The sequence below is a fragment of the Salvelinus alpinus genome, chromosome 14 (genome assembly GCF_045679555.1).
Source record: "Salvelinus alpinus chromosome 14, SLU_Salpinus.1, whole genome shotgun sequence".
In the NCBI taxonomy this organism is placed as follows: Eukaryota; Metazoa; Chordata; class Actinopteri; order Salmoniformes; family Salmonidae; genus Salvelinus; species Salvelinus alpinus.
The window spans coordinates 46,040,442-46,055,255 of NC_092099.1; positions in this window are offsets into that span (position 1 = coordinate 46,040,442).

Sequence of the window (14,814 nt, forward strand, 5' to 3'; positions counted from 1 at the left end):
CCCGAACCATGAAAAAGAGACCCAAAACATTATTCCTCCTCTACCAAACTTGACAGTTGGCTCTATGCATTCGGGCAGGTAGCGTTCTCTTGGCATCCGCCAAACCCAGATTCATCCGTCGGACTGCCAGATGGTGAAGCGTGATTCGTCACTCCAGAGAATGTGTTTCCACTGCTCCAGAGTCCAATGGCAGTGAGCTTTACACCACTCGAGCAGATGCTTGGCATTGCGCATGGTGATCTTAGGCTTGTGTGTGGCTGCTCGACCATTTCATGAAGCTCCCGACAAACAGTTCTTGTGCTGACGTTGCTTCCAGAGGCAGTTTGGAATGCGGTAATGAGTGTTGCAACCGAGGACAGACGATTTTTACGCGCTTCAGCACTCGGCGGTCCCGTTCTGTGAGCTTTTGTGGCCAACCACTTCGCAGCTGAGCCGTTGTTGCTCCTAGACGTTTCCACTTCAGAACTTACGGTTGACCGGGGCAGCTCTAGCAGGGCAGAAATTTGACGAACTGACTTGTTGAAAAGGTGGCATCCTATGACGGTGCCACGTTGAAAGTCACTGAGCTCTTAAGGCCATTCTACTGCCAATGTTAGTCAATGGAGAATGCATTGGCTGTGTGCTTGATTTTATACACCTGTCAGCAAAAGGTGTGGCTGAAATAGTAAAATCCACTCATTTGAAGGGGTGTCCACATACTTTTGTATATACAGTGTATATTCAGTAATACTTCTAATGCAACATTACATTCACTGAGTATACCAAACATTAGGAACACCTTCCTAATATTGAGTTGCACCCCCCCCCCCACCCCCCTTTGCCCTCAGAACAGCCTCAATTCGTCAGAGCATGGACTCTACAAGGTGTCGAAAGTGTTCCACAGGGATGCTGGCCCATGTTGACTCCAATGCTTCCCACAGTTGTGTCAAGTTGGCTGGATGTCCTTTGGGTGGTGAACCATTCTTGATACACACGGGAAACTGTTGAGCGTTAAAAAGAACAGCAGCATTGCAGTTCTTGACACACTCAAACTGGTGCACCTGGCACCTACTACCATACCCTGTTCAAAGGCACTTAAATATTTTGTCTTGCCCATTCACCCTCTGAATGGCACACAATTGTCTCAAGGCTTAAAAACCTGTCTCTGTCCCCTTCATCTACTCTGATTGAAGTGGATTTAACAAGTGACATCAATAAGGGATCATAGCTTTCACCTGGATTCACCTGGTCAGTCTATGAATGCACTGCAATGCCTATTTGTCATGCTGCGGTGAAGAGTGCAGAAGCTAAGAGGTAGAGGAAAGATTGCCTGGAAAGGTAGCAGGAGTTTGCATGTTAGTTTAGGAGGGTCACCTGCACAGCAAGGTGTGTCACCCAAAGAACAACTTCTTGTTTCTGTGGTGTCACTGCTACAATGACTTGTGGGTTTGGACTCACTCTGGCTGTGTTGTCTCTCTTTGTCCAGTTCCTCCCACCTGGGTGTGTTAGCCCAGATCAAGTCAACCATTGGCTGGCGCTGGAGGTTGATTTTCACCAATGCCTGAAGAGAGAGAGAGCGAGATAGAGCGATAGTGAGAAGGTTAAATAATGGAAGATCACCTTCAGCACTAAGTACATTATTCATTGTGGGGGGGGGGAAATGTACTAAACAAAACAAAAAAAAAACATGCAAGAATTGTCAGAGAAATTCTATAGGAAGAGAGACACCAATTTTATTATAAGATTTGCAAAAATGAAACAACCGTCACGAAGAATAGTCAGAATTGAAAGCTCAACGAACAGAGTTGTGGCTCTCAGCTTTTATAGAAAAGTCCAACCTCTTTGTCTATGTGGCAGTAAGCAGATGTGTGCAACCAGGGGTAAGGAAACAGTGTATAAAAGGCGTTTAGCTTGTCTGTGTAGATTAAGATGACGTTGACCACCATTGTCTGTTCCTTCCTGCAAGTTTCCATACAGAGGAGTTCCTGTAGATAGTACAAACAGGATGTCACATACTGCGAGATGTCTCTATACCCCATCTTGGCCTGCAGTGTCTTCCAGCATCATTATTCCAGCGCAGTAGACAGGAGAGGGGATACAGAGAGAGAGAGAGAGAGACCTGGTTAGACAGAAGGAGAAGAGATACAGAGAGAGAGAGACATGGTTAGACAGAAGGAGAAGAGATACAGAGAGAGAGAGACATGATTAGAGAGGAGAAGAGATACAGAGAGAAATACATGGTTGGACAGAAGGAGAAGAGATACAGAGAGAGAGAGAGACATGGTTAAACAGAAGGAGAAGAGATACAGAGAGAGAGAGACATGATTAGAGAGGAGAAGAGATACAGAGAGAAATACATGGTTGGACAGAAGGAGAAGAGATACAGAGAGAGAGAGCTACATGGTTAGACAGGAGGAGAAGAGATACAGAGAGAGAGAGACATGGTTAGACAAAAGGAGAGGGGATACAGAGAGAGAGACCTGGTTAGACAAAAGGAGAGGGGATACAGAGAGAAAGAGACCTGGTTAGACAGAAGGAGAAGAGTTACAGAGAGAGAGATACATGGTTAGACAGAAGGAGAAGAGATACAGAGAGAGAGAGACATGGTTAAACAGAAGGAGAAGAGATACAGAGAGAGAGACATGGTTAAACAGAAGGAGAAGAGATACAGAGTGAGATACATGGTTAGACAGAAGGAGAAGAGATACAGAGAGAGAGAGACATGGTTAAACAGAAGGAGAAGAGATACAGAGAGAGAGACGTGGTTAAACAGAAGGAGAGGGGATACAGAGAGAGAGAGACATGGTTAAACAGAAGGAGAAGAGATACAGAGAGAGCTACATGGTTAGAGAGGAGGAGAAGAGATACAGAGAGAGAGAGACATGGTTAGACAAAAGGAGAGGGGATACAGAGAGAGAGACATGGTTAGACAAAAGGAGAGGGGATATAGAGGTTCTCTGTGCTTCAGGTCTCTAACTCTCCTTGCCATTATCATGGGTCCTCCTCTGTCTCTCACACACACTCACTGCTGCAGAGGTCATGACCTGGCTCACTCACACAAACAGACACACACTGTATATAGCCTCGTTATTGTTATGTAATTTTCTTGTGTTACAATTGATTTTTTATTTTATTTAGTAAATATTTTCTCAACTCTTTCTTGAACTGCATTGTTGGTTAAGGGCTTGTAAGTAAGCATTTCACTGTAAGGTTGTATTTGGCGCATGTGACGAATACAATTTGATTTGACACACACCCACACACACACACACACACACACATCTATATATACACAATGAGAGCACAGAGATGATTCTCCTTATTCATTCCTCTGTCAGCGCTGTGCAGTATGATATGATGCACACAATACAGTACCTGCATGAAAAGTAGTATGCAATATACTGTATCCTCATCACTAACCTTAATGCTTCCCTCAGAACTATACGTGTAGAACACAGTACTATACATGTAGAACACAGTACTATGGATGGAGAATACAGTACTATACATGGATAATACAGTACTATGCATGGAGAATACAGTACTATACGTGTAGAACACAGTACTATACGTGTAGAATACAGTACTATACATGGAGAACACAGTACTATACGTGTAGAACACAGTACTATACGTGTAGAACACAGTACTATACGTGTAGAATACATTACTATACGTGTAGAACACAGTACTATACGTGTAGAACACAGTACTATACGTGTAGAACACAGTACTATACATGGAGAATACAGTACTATACATGTAGAACACAGTACTATACGTGTAGAACACAGTACTATACGTGTAGAACACAGTACTATACATGGAGAATACAGTACTATACATGGAGAATACAGTACTATGCATGGAGAATACAGTACTATACATGGAGAATACAGTACTATACATGGAGAATACAGTACTATACATGGAGAATACAGTACTATACATGGAGAATACAGTACTATACATGGAGAATACAGTACTATACATGGAGAATACAGTACTATGCATGGAGAATACAGTACTATGCATGGAGAATACAGTACTATGCATGTAGAATACAGTACTATACATGGAGTAGTGTAACAATACACAGCTGATTCAAATTATCAAAGTTTGATGATTAGCAGATTTTTTTTAATCAGCTGTGTATTAAAATGATCACAATTATAAGATTTAACAAAAATCAAAACGTACACCCCTTGGTGTCCGGAGGAGTGAGTTTGGATGATTCTAGGTCAGGGGTAGGCTTCTACATTCAGCCAAGGGACATTTTTTTTCCGGCGCAGATAGCCCAAAAAAATTATAATAATTTTTGAACACTGCAAATTGACCCCATCTGAGCCCAAAAATAAATGTTATTGTAAAATAACAATAATTTCATACCATGATTATTTTGAGACAATATCACGTCTCTTTTTTTTTTTTTTGTGGGAATACTCGAGGAAACAGATTTCCTAAACAAAACTAAATTCCTGGTGAAGCTGAATTACTGGTCTGTCGCCCTGCTTAAAGAACTCACTGGTGACCAGCTCTGCCACCTAACAGAAGGACATCAGAATAACTATTATTAGCATGACAGAATAAAGATTTGTTTTACATGAATACAGTGAAATGACAGGCCTGAGAGTATTCACAATAGCCCAATATAAACTTGTCCAGTCAAAAAAAATAAAAAAAAATAAACCCTGTCCATCTTACCTTGTGTGATATTTCCCAGGGTTTTTGTTGACGGACCCCAAGTCACACGCTGTCATCAACATGGACCTGGGAGAGTTCAGGCAGTCATGATCTCAGCTAAAACATCCAGTTGTCTGGCTATACACGTCTCTGTGGCCTTTCACATTCCTGTCGACCCGCTCAGAAACCATGTTCCTGTTCCTAAAAGAGAGACTGGATAGATTCGAGTCCATTTTGTTCACTGGGGTGTAAGTGATATAGAAATCCACAAGGGGGCAGTACAGACTACAATATTTGTTAGCTCACCAAGAGCTGTAATGAGAATACAGATTCTTTACTTGTACATCAAAGTTTGTATGTCAAAAAGATGAAGCCAGTTATCATATATATGGGCAAAACAACTAAAACGATTGCACTAGGCTTTTGAAGTGAGTTGTATGAGACTATATCCTCATATATGTCTATATCAAATCCCATCTGGTGTATACAATAAAGTACATACATAAAGTAGAGCGTGAGGTCTGTGGCCAGGATGGACTGTTTCAACAGCTGCATAAGGTAAACTATATTCTCTGGATGACAGCTTGGAGAAGATGTTGTGTCCCTGAGGAATCACACAGGGAAGAGGGTCACAAAACATGTCATGGATCACTGTCTAATACCACCTGAGTACCAGCCTGTTTGTGCTATCTTGCCAACTCAGTCATTGTCATGCCAAACCTATTTGTCATTGGAGTTGGCAAGAGCACAAACAGATCTGGTACCGGGCAGTCTACTTCATGAGACGTTCTTGAATTGAGCTGACAAATGTCATGAAGTAGACTGCCCGGTACCAGATCTGATAGCACAAACAGGCTGGTGCCCAGGCTGTATTAGACAGTGGTCTATGACATGTCCCTTGACTTTGCAACCATGAAAAACACTTTAAAATGGCAAATAGTTACACATCATACAACGCACACCAAGGAAGTCCTAGAATAGACATATTTCTTAATTTAATTATTTTACTTTTAAGATTTGTGTGTATTGTTTTTGTATTGCTAGGTATTACTGCAAGAGAGACAGAGAGACAGAGAAAAACAGAGAGAGAGAGACAGAGAGACAGAGAAAAACAGAGAGAGAGAAAGAAAGAGAGAGAGACAGACAGAGAGAGAGACAGAGAGAGAGAAAAACAGAGACAGAGAGAGACAGAGAGAGAGAGAGAGAGACAGAGAGAGAGACAGAGACAGAGAGAAAAACTGAGAGAGAGACAGAAAGAGAGAGAGACAGACAGACAGACAGAGAGACAGAGACAGAGAGAAAAACTGAGAGAGACAGAGAGAGAGAGAGAGAGAGAGAGACAGAGAGACAGAAAGAGAGAGAGACGAATCAGGGCGAATCCCTGAGCTGACAAGGTAAAAAAAAATCTGCCCCTGAACAAGGCAGTTAACCCCAATGTTCCCCGGGCGCTGATGATGTCGATTAAAGCATCACCCTGCACCTCTCTGATTCAGAGGGGTTGGGTTAAATGGGCAAGACACGTTTCAGTCGAATGCATTCAGTTGTACAACTGACTAGATGTCCCCCTTATCCTAGCAGAGCTGGTTAGGCTGTTTTCATGTTATCTAGAGCGTTGGGAGACTGTAACTGTGCTGCTGGTAACAACGTAACTACATTTTTTCCCGCTGACGTTTACTGACAGCAGTCACATTCAACGGGTGTTGAGCGTTTGTAAATTCATCAGTTATTCTGCACTCTGGCACACTCAGACCAGAGTGCTATGAAATTGGAGTAGATGGCCAGAGTGAATTTACGAACGCACCCTCAGTCTATCATGTCCAACAATTGAAATGATTTTCACACAGGTGGTTTATACATGGAAACCAAAAGGGTTCGAGTGTATCAGTCACATCTCAGCATCACTCTATTAGGCAACAAAAACATAGTTAATACCAGCACCACAGTTACAGTCACATCTCAGCATCACTCTATTAGGCAACAAAAACATAGTTAATACCAGCACCACAGTTACAGTCACATCTCAGCATCACTCTATTAGGCCACGCCTCAAGCCCAAATCATAGCAAATATCCGGGCAATACTGGTTAACAGACAGCCTAAATGATTTCATTGGAGTCTTTCACTTAGATTTCATTCAGCCAGGGCAGGGGACAGGGGACAGGGGACAGAGGACAGGGAACTGAGGACAGGGGACAGGGGACAGAGGACAGGGGAGGAGGAGGTGGTGTATGGTGACAGGGGAGGAGGAGGAGGTGTATGGTGACAGGGGAGGAGGAGGAGGTGTATGGTGACAGGGGAGGAGGAGGAGGTGTATGGTGACAGGGGAGGAGGAGGAGGAGGTGTATGGTGACAGGGGAGGAGGAGGTGGTGTATGGTGACAGGGGAGGAAAAGGAGGTGTATGGTGACAGGGGAGGAGGAGGAGGTGTATGGTGACAGGGGAGGAGGAGGAGGTGTATGGTGACAGGGGAGGAGGAGGTGGTGTATGGTGACAGGGGAGGAGGAGGTGTATGGTGACAGGGGACAGGGGACAGAGGACAGGGGAGGAGGAGGTGTATAGTGACAGGGGAGGAGGAGGAGGTGTATGGTGACAGGGGAGGAGGAGGTGTATGGTGACAGGGAAAGAGGAGGAGGTGTATGGTGACAGGGGAGGAGGAGGAGGAGGTGTATGGTGACAGGGGAAGAGGAGGAGGTGTATAGTGACAGGGGAAGAGGAGGAGGTGTATGGTGACAGGGGAAGAGGAGGAGGTGTATGGTGACAGGGGAAGAGGAGGAGGTGTATGGTGACAGGGGAAGAGGAGGAGGTGTATGGTGACAGGGGAGGAGGAGGTGGTGTATAGTGACAGGGGAGGAGGATGTGGTGTATGGTGACAGGGGGGAGGAGGAGGAGGTGTATGGTGACAGGGGAGGAGGAGAAGGTGTATAGTGACAGGGGAGGAGGAGGAGGTGTATGGTGACAGGGGAGGAGGAGGAGGAGGTGTATGGTGACAGGGGAGGAGGAGAAGGTGTATAGTGACAGGGGAGGAGGAGGAGGTGTATGGTGACAGGGGAGGAGGAGGTGGTGTATAGTGACACGGGAGGAGGAGAAGGTGTATGGTGACAGGGGAGGAGGAGGAGGTGTATGGTGACAGGGGAGGAGGAGGAGGTGTATGGTGACAGGGGAGGAGGTGGTGTATGGTGACAGGGGAGGAGGATGTGGTGTATGGTGACAGGGGAGGAGGAGGAGGTGTATGGTGACAGGGGAGGAGGAGAAGGTGTATAGTGACAGGGGAGGAGGAGGAGGTGTATGGTGACAGGGGAGGAGGAGGAGGAGGTGTATGGTGACAGGGGAGGAGGAGAAGGTGTATAGTGACAGGGGAGGAGGAGGAGGTGTATGGTGACAGGGGAGGAGGAGGTGGTGTATAGTGACACGGGAGGAGGAGAAGGTGTATGGTGACAGGGGAGGAGGAGGAGGTGTATGGTGACAGGGGAGGAGGAGGAGGTGTATGGTGACAGGGGAGGAGGTGGTGTATGGTGACAGCACAGACATGCAGCCAGATCACCACAATCTAGCAGCTCTCCAGACAGAATGAGTGTTATCAGTTATCAGCAATGAACCCCTGGTGAACTATCAACTGTAGCAGTCAGAACTATCAACTGTAACAGTCAGAACTATCAACTATAACATTCAGAACTATCAACTGTAGCAGTCAGAACTATCAACTGTAACAGTCAGAACTATCAACTGTAACAGTCAGAACTATCATCTGTAGCAGTCAGAACTATCAACTGTAACAGTCAGAACTATCAACTGTAGCAGTCAGAACTATCAACTGTAACAGTCAGAACTATCAACTGTAGTAGTCAGAACTATCAACCGTAGCAGTCAGAACTATCAACCGTAACAGTCAGAACTATCAACTGTAGCAGTCAGAACTATCAACTGTAACAGTCAGAACTATCAACTGTAGCAGTCAGAACTATCAACTGTAACAGTCAGAACTATCAACTGTAACAGTCAGAACTATCAACTGTAGCAGTCAGAACTATCAACTGTAACAGTCAGAACTATCAACTGTAGCAGTCAGAACTATCAACTGTAACAGTCAGAACTATCAACTGTAGCAGTCAGAACTATCAACTGTAGCAGTCAGAACTATCAACTGTAGCAGTCAGAACTATCAACTGTAACAGTCAGAACTATCAACTGTAGCAGTCAGAACTATCAACTGTAGCAGTCAGAACTATCAACTGTAGCAGTCAGAACTATCAACTGTAACAGTCAGAACTATCAACTGTAGCAGTCAGAACTATCAACTGTAGCAGTCAGAACTATCAACTGTAACAGTCAGAACTATCAACTGTAACAGTCAGAACTATCAACTGTAACAGTCAGAACTATCAACTGTAGCAGTCAGAACTATCAACTGTAACAGTCAGAACTATCAACTGTAACAGTCAGAACTATCAACTGTAACAGTCAGAACTATCAACTGTAGTAATCAGAACTGGAGAAGATTTTGAGAATGGCAAAAGTTTCAGCTCAATCACCTGACAGGTATACTTCAACATATATTTACAGGTTCATTTCCAGGTTTATTGACAGATATATTTCCAGGTTCATTTCCAGGTATATTTCCAGGTTTATTGACAGGTATATTGACAGGTTCATTTCCAGGTTTATTGACAGGTATATTTCCAGGTATATTGACAGGTTCATTTCCAGGTTTATTGACAGGTATATTTCCAGGTATATTGACAGGTATGTTAACAGGTATATTAACAGGTTCATTTCCAGGTATATTTCCAGGTTTATTTCCAGGTTTATTTCCAGGTATATTAACAGGTTTATTTCCAGATATTAAGAAACTTGTAGACATACACTTCACTTACAGTATTTCACTGTTAAAAAAGGGGAGTGTAAACTAGCAGTGTTCAATGAGCTAATTTTTCACAATAAAATGTTATGGTTATCAGTAGTATTACAGTATATTATCAAAAGTATTACAGTATATCGGTAGTATTACAGTATATTATCAATAGTATTACAGTATATCGGTAGTATTACAGTATATTATCAATAGTATTACAGTATATTATCAATAGTATTACAGTATATCGGTAGTATTACAGTATATTCAAGTTTATTTTATATAGCCCTTCGTACATCAGCTAATATCTCGAAGTGCTGTACAGACACCCAGCATAAACCCCAAACAGCAAACAATGCAGGTGTAGAAGCACGGTATTATCAGTAGTATTTCAGTATATTATCAGTAGTATTACAGTATAATAGTTAGTGTTCTTTTTACATTTCTTTACAGTAGGTTTTCTTTACTTTATGTGGTGATACCAATTTTCTGTTGATTAATCATCAGTCAGTGATGGAGGTAACAATGCAAATATCAAAATCCAAATCTGTGTTGATGTGTCCCATGATCTCCTCTGTAGCACATAGACAAACACACTCAAAGGTGGGCGTGCTCTTGCTCTTGCTCTCTCTCTCACACACACCCCCCCCCCCCCCCCCCCCCCCCATAGGCATCTGGGATATTGACTTTCTCTCAATGCTCAGCAACATATCCAATGAACCCCTTTCCCCAAGGAACTTGAACTTCATCCGAGTTACTCATGGAGGGTAAAACTGTGATACCTGCATGCCTCGCTCAAAACAACTGTTAACTCGGAACTGCAAAATCTGACTTTAGCGAGTTCGAAACAACTGAGAACTTGGGAAAACGAGCTACGACTGGGAAAATACGTTTTGAATTTTCATTCCGGAACTCGGGCCTCTTTCCAGAGCTACGACCTGAAGATCACTGACGTCATCATGATTCTACCTTTTTTTTCTCTCCTGAGTTCCTAGTTGTCTTGAAAACACCATAAATCCAGATAATGGCAGACTTTGATGACAAAGTCTGATGACAGATTTTGCCCACGAAGGACCGCCGCGCCACCTTCCTGTTCAAGTGAGCACAGCACAACAAGTGAGTCCAAAAATGTCTTGTATGCTGCTGCAGAAATTATGTAATATGCCAGGGAGATATATGTATACTGTAGCTAACAAAGTAATAATACTAAGTGTATGTTGTGTAGTAAGCTGTTAGTAGCCCAAATACCTCACCCTAATCATTTTGCCAACTGTTCTGACTTGGTGGTAGCCTATAACCTGTTTTTGAGAAATGTAATCATTGAATATTGTAAGAGCTTACATTGTCTGCTTATATGCCCCCTTTATTCATCCTATGGTTCTGACTTGGTGTACAGGGAGAACACTAAGAACGGCCCATGTTCTGAATTATGTCACTGTACATTTCAAAAGTGCTGAACAAATAGTTATACTGACTATGTCTGTCCTAGCTCGCTCATTAATGTCTTTATCAAAATTACGGATTGCCTCTTATCTGCTTGTCGTCCCCTTATGCCATAGTTTGTACATCTCAATTGTCAGTAGAAACCACATTTGTTTAAGCAAGTCAGCCATATCAGCTATGTTTTTTGGTAGTAAATGAGGCTGAATGAACTGTTTCACTGCCAGACAAGGCTCCGCTGATAGCCAGGTGTAGCAGTGGTAAGGTTTTGTGACAGCTTTATGTAGGCTCTAACGGTTTGTGGGCACCGTTTGAGTGCAATTAATGTGTTTAGTGTTGTGTTGTGTAGTGGCTTTGCTGGCATGCAGTTTGACCCACCAAGATTTAATTGCTAAAATCGCCACTGAAAATGAAAAGTAGGTATGAATGCTGATTGCCAGCAGCTGCTGGCTGATTGTGAGTAGACGTTGATTTAAATTAAATAAAAACATCCCTTAAATCCCTCTTCGGAAGCGCAAATTATCCAAAGCTGATTTGCAGGACTAGCATACTACTTTTTCTTTTACATTTATATTTTGTTGATTGTTTTTATTTGACATATAATTTGGTTGAAATGACATTACCCCACGTGGGCACCAGTGAAAATGGTTGACTTTCGGGTTTCCGCCTCTGACCGTGCCTATTCCAACACTTTTAGCCTCTTTCTGACATACCATAGGTGAGGCGAAAGCCTGGTAGAGGCTATTCATTGGCAGATCGCTCCTGATGACCCGGATGGAATAGTGTGATCCTTTCTTAACCCATAGGATGTCCAACCCAGTAGACTACTTCAAAATGGTAAAAGTCCTCAATGGCGCTACCCATGCTAAAACTGGCTTTTGGACACTAGTGTCCTTTATCTAGCTCTATCGTTTGGCCATTCCATTCAAGTTTGTTAGACCTTCTCCCATGTAACAACCCATGGATTGAGTATCTCTATTGGGCACTTCCCATTTGGTTATGAACGCAGGGTAAGGTGGAATTTACTTGAACACCCCTTCAACTGGTAATTACTAGTTGGGAACTGGTCTATTGCCGGGTGCTAGTCGGGAACTAGGAAACTGAAATTTCAGACTTCCTAACGGGTTGTAGTTTTACACGTGTCACGTAATATGCCGTTCAATCAGTTAGCAAGTTAAACGCCCCACCATACCCCTGTCTGCACATTATGCCCAGAATCTATTCTACCACGCCCATAAATCTGCTCCTTTTATTCTTTGTCCCCAACGCTCTAGGCGACCAGTTTTGATAGCCTTTAGCCGCACCCTCATCCTACTACTCCTCTTTTCCTCGGGTGATGTGGAGGTAAACCCAGGCCCTGCATGTCCCCAGTCACCCTCATTTGTTGACTTCTGTGATCGAAAAAGCCTTGGCCTCATGCATGTCAACATCAGAAGCCTCCTCCCTAAGTTTGCCTTACTCACCGCTTTAGCACACTCTGCCAACCCTGATGTCCTTGCCGTGTCCGAATCCTGGCTTAGGAAGGCCACCAAAAATTCTGAGATTTCCATACCCAACTATAACACTTTCCGTCAAGATAGAACTGCCAAAGGGGGAGGAGTTGCAATCTACTGCAGAGATAGCCTGCAAAGTTCTGTCATACTTTCCAGGTCTATGCCCAAACAGTTCGAACTTCTAATTTTAAAAATTAATCTCTCCAGAAATAAGTCTCTCACTGTTGCCGCCTGCTACCGACCCCCCTCAGCTCCCAGCTGTGCCCTGGACACCATCTGTGAATTGATCGCTCCCCATCTAGCTTCAGAGTTTGTTCTGTTAGGTGACCTAAACTGGGATATGCTTAACACCCCGGCAGTCCTACAATCCAAGCTTGATGCCCTCAATCTCACACAAATCATCAAGGAACCCACCAGGTACAACCCTAAATCCGTAAACATGGGCACCCTAATAGACATTATCCTGACCAACCTGCCCTCCAAATACACCTCTGCTGTCTTCAATCAAGATCTCAGCGATCACTGCCTCATTGCCTGTATCCGCCACGGGTCCGCGGTCAAACGACCACCCCTCATCACTGTCAAACGCTCCCTAAAACACTTCTGCGAGCAGGCCTTTCTAATCGACCTGGCCCGGGTACCCTGGAAGGATATTGACCTCATCCCGTCAGTTGAGGATGCCTGGTCATTCTTTAAATGTTACTTCCTCACCATATTAGACAAGCATGCTCCGTTCAAAAAATGCAGAACCAAGAACAGATATAGCCCTTGGTTCACTCCAGACCTGACTGCCCTCGACCAGCACAAAAACATCCTGTGGCGAACTGCAATAGCATCGAAGAGCCCCCGCGATATGCAACTGTTCAGGGAAGTCAGGAACCAATACACGCAGTCAGTCAGGAAAGCAAAGGCCAGCTTTTTCAAGCAGAAATTTGCATCCTGTAGCTCTAACTCCAAAAAGTTCTGGGATACTGTAAAGTCCATGGAGAACAAGAGCACCTCCTCCCAGCTGCCCACTGCACTGAGGCTAGGTAACACGGTCACCACCGATAAATCTGTGATAATCGAAGACTTCAACAAGCATTTCTCAATGGCTGGCCATGCCTTCCTCCTGGCGACTCCAACCTTGGCCAACAGCCCCGCCCCCCCCGCTGCTACTCGCCCAAGCCTCCCCAGCTTCTCCTTTACCCAAATCCAGATAGCAGATGTTCTGAAAGAGCTGGAAAACCTGGACCCATACAAATCAGCTGGGCTTGACAATCTGGACCCCCTATTTCTGAAACTGTCCGCCGCCATTGTCGCACCCCCTATCACCAGCCTGTTCAACCTCTCCTTCGTATCATCTGAGATCCCCAAGGATTGGAAAGCTGCCGCGGTCATCCCCCTCTTCAAAGGGGGAGACACCCTGGACCCAAACTGTTACAGACCTATATCCATCCTGCCCTGCCTATCTAAGGTCTTCGAAAGCCAAGTCAACAAACAGATCACTGACCATCTCGAATCCCACCGTACCTTCTCCGCTGTGCAATCCGGTTTCCGAGCCGGTCATGGGTGCACCTCAGCCACGCTCAAGGTACTAAACGATATCATAACCGCCATCGATAAAAGACATTACTGTGCAGCCGTCTTCATCGACCTGGCCAAGGCTTTCGACTCTGTCAATCACCATATTCTTATCGGCAGACTCAGTAGCCTCGGTTTTTCTAATGACTGCCTTGCCTGGTTCACCAACTACTTTGCAGACAGAGTTCAGTGTGTCAAATCGGAGGGCATGTTGTCCGGTCCTCTGGCAGTCTCTATGGGGGTACCACAGGGTTCAATTCTCGGGCCGACTCTTTTCTCTGTATACATCAATGATGTTGCTCTTGCTGCGGGCGATTCCCTGATCCACCTCTACGCAGACGACACCATTCTATATACTTCCGGCCCTTCCTTGGACACTGTGCTATCTAACCTCCAAACGAGCTTCAATGCCATACAACACTCCTTCCGTGGCCTCCAACTGCTCTTAAACGCTAGTAAAACCAAATGCATGCTTTTCAACCGTTCGCTGCCTGCACCCGCACGCCCGACTAGCATCACCACCCTGGACGGTTCCGACCTAGAATATGTGGACATCTATAAGTACCTAGGTGTCTGGCTAGACTGCAAACTCTCCTTCCAGACTCATATCAAACATCTCCAATCCAAAATCAAAGCAAGAATCGGCTTTCTATTCCGCAACAAAGCCTCCTTCACTCACGCCGCCAAACTTACCCTAGTAAAACTGACTATCCTACCGATCCTCGACTTCGGCGATGTCATCTACAAAATAGCTTCCAATACTCTACTCAGCAAACTGGATGCAGTTTATCACAGTGCCATTCGTTTT